This window comes from Dipodomys ordii, unplaced genomic scaffold (genome assembly GCF_000151885.1).
Source record: "Dipodomys ordii isolate 6190 unplaced genomic scaffold, Dord_2.0 Scaffold138, whole genome shotgun sequence".
NCBI lineage: Eukaryota > Metazoa > Chordata > Mammalia > Rodentia > Heteromyidae > Dipodomys > Dipodomys ordii.
The window spans coordinates 2013381-2016614 of NW_012267354.1; the positions used below are offsets into that span (position 1 = coordinate 2013381).

Below are 3234 nucleotides of genomic sequence, written 5' to 3' on the forward strand. Positions count from 1 at the left end.
TTAATGAAAGTCATCCTCAGGAATTCATTCTATTAAGTTTTTCTGACCTGCCTTGGCTAGAACTTCATCTATTTGTAATTCTTCTGATAACATACTCGTTGGCCAAGGAGGGAAACATCAACTGTGTGGAATAACCTCTGCTGTATTGGAAGCCACTCATATTACAGTTGCCACTTTGTGATATCAATCAACTGGATCACTCATTCCAGATCAAGACCACCTGCAGTGTAAAGGAGGCAAATGAGCTCTCACCCTTTGTGGCATGCATTTTTATGCTCTTCTGGACTTAATCCTTGCTTATTACGGAAATATTTGACATACTGTATTGGAGAGAAATCTGAGGAAAGGAGAAAGGCATTTAGGATATGTCCTCTAATTCCTTGTAGTTTTCTTATTTTCTGATCAACCATTAAAGGTGTGAATCATCAGCTCCTTCAGCCTACACTCCCCCATCACAAGGGACCAACCCAAAGTCACTGCTTCTTCTACAAAAGGTGACTCTGACAGTCAACCCCTTCACTGTACCCTGGAAAATCAAGTTGCATCAAATGGTATTAGGGAAACTCTATGTTTAGTTTTTTGAGGAACCTCCATACTGCTTTCCAGAGTGATTTGAACAAGTTTATATTCCCACCAACAATGTAATGGAGTTTTCTTTTGGCCATACCCACTGTAGCATTTGTTATTGTTAGTTTTCTTGAAAATGGCCGTTCTAACAGGGGTGAGGTGGAATCTCAATGGTGCTTTGATTTGCATTTCTTTTATGGCCAGCGATGTTGAATATTTCTTCATTTGTCATAGGTCATACAGTGTGGGAACTGGTAAATCATACAAGTCTCTAGGCATTCAGGCACAGTGAGCCCAAAGGAAGATATTCTTTTATTTTTTTAGATTTTTAGAAACAAATTTATTTATAGAAACTTACAAAATATTTTGAACACAAGTTTCTTGGAAATAATTAGCAGAAACAAGAGGGGTATTAACATATACTGTCAGTGGTATGTAATACAGAATAAAAAAGATTGCTTGTCCAATAATTTTCCCTATTCTAATTTTTAACAAACATAGAAAAGAAACAATATATATGAAACAGATTTGCTCAATATTTTTAAATTGTGCTTTCTAATTGGATATTATTTCAATTTTAAGACTATCTCCTGATATGAGTGGCTGAGTGCTTGCCTACCTTGAACAAAGTTCTGGTTTTGTTCCCTAGCACCATAAGAAAAAAAAATCTCCAAATTAAATGACCTTTCATTTTTGGGGGGAGGGGGCAATAATGTTCTGGGGCTTGAACTCAGGGCCTCAAGCTTTTTCAATTATAGTTGGTGCCCCACTATTTGAGTCATGCCTTTAGTTCTGACTTTTTGCTAATTAATTGGAAATAAAGTTTTCAAATCTGGGATCCTCAGAACTCAGCCTGTAGCCATGAGGCAATAGCCACCAATATGACAATTCTAGAAAAATACTAGTAACTTCACAAATTTAAAATTTTTCAAAGAACATTAAATAAAGTCCATACTTTATAGTCTTCAGTATTTTCCACTGGCAGTTGAAAACATCAAAGTACTGAATAAGTAACAAAAAATCACTTTAAAAATGAATACTTGACAATATGTGTTACTTAAGTTTTAAAGTAGATCAACCACCTGGCTTGTTGGTAGCACACACCACAACTAGCACTGGAGAGATGGACACTGAAGGATTTGAATATGGACACTAGCCTGGGCTACACAGTAAGAACTTATTTATAAAACAGCAAGAGGAATATGAATTATTAACTATGAAGTATTATTGACTTATTCAAATAGTACTATGTTTCCTTTATCCTTGGGTAACAAGATTCCTTACAGTATGAAAACAGGTATTCCTTTTACTGATGAAAGGCTTCTAATCTTATTTGGTTTGGTTCTTCAGGATGTCTCCGGGAAATTCCACTTCACAGCAGCAGCTCAATATAAGGTGTCCAAAAGGAAGCACTAATTTGAACATGTGATCATGTAGAACACCAAGTATTAGATACCTAAACTCTTGTCCTGGTTTCCGCTTCAACCCATGTTTCCAGGTTCTTACCTCCCTTCCATTGCTTTAGAGGCTTAAATGAGATAGTATAGGAAAGGCCGGACTCACGTGAAGGTTCCTTTGCCGAAAGGTATGATTTAAATAGTGATTAAGTAATATGCTTTAAATAAATGTGTTTGTAATATTAAAAAAAAGAATCTCAATTATCTCATTCAGTATTGTCAGCTGTGCAGTTGGTTCAATGTTTGTCTTTTTCCTTTTAGTTTTTTTCACCAGGCAGAGGAAAATAGTATTCAAGAAACTCACCAAAGGAAATCAAGAGTTTCTCCTTAAAATTTTTTATAGTGAGTATTTTAGCTTTCATCTCATTAGACATCAAGTTTCAATTTAGACTGCGCCTCAATCTGGCTTTCCAGTTTTCTTTGGATTGTAGTAAGAGTGTCCATTCTTTGTTGCTGTTCATCCATCCACTGCTGCTCTCTTTCAAAGTCTTCCTTTAACTTTTTATTCTTTGCCTAAATAGTAGGTAGTATCAAGATCATGTTTCAATTTTTAACTAGTTTTTCATTGTGAAAATACCATACAGAAGGGTGTTACATGAGCAAGGTAATGAGTACATTTATTATTAATTATTGGTGCCTCCTCCTTTGTTTTCCCCTACCATCTCTTCCCTCCCACCTCCTCAACTACACTCCCCCCCCTAAATTGTAAAGTTTGCTTTTCAACCTAGTGTCTTCTACATCTCATTGTTGCAATGGATCAACCTGTATCCCTATTTCAGCATTTTGTTTTTTCCCTTCCCCTCCACAAATTATACCAACATCAAATACAGTGAAAACAGAGGTATATGTTAGAAACAATAGCAAGAAAGAAAAAAAACCACTTGTGTTCCCATTTTGGGGTTCACTTCATTTAACTTCATCTTATCTGGTCATATGTAAATAGCTTTTGACCTTTTCCACTTGCCCATACATATACTAGTTATTACAAATAAGGGAAACCATGGGACCTATGGTTCTTTGGGACTGGCTTACTTCACTTAATATAATTTTTTGCAAATCTTTCCATTACCTAACAAAAGATGCAATGTCATTCTTTCTGATGGAGGCATAGAATTCATAGATAGATAGATAGATAGATAGATAGATAGATAGATAGATAGATAGATAGATAGATAGATAGATAGATAGATAGATAGATAGATAGATAGAT

At 35.4% G+C, this 3234-nt stretch overlaps 1 pseudogene; it reads right to left on the reverse strand.

Moving 5' to 3' along the window:
• Positions 1-1873: 1873 nt before the first annotated feature.
• Positions 1874-3234, reverse strand: part of LOC105996912 — a 22879-nt pseudogene continuing 21518 nt past the window's right edge.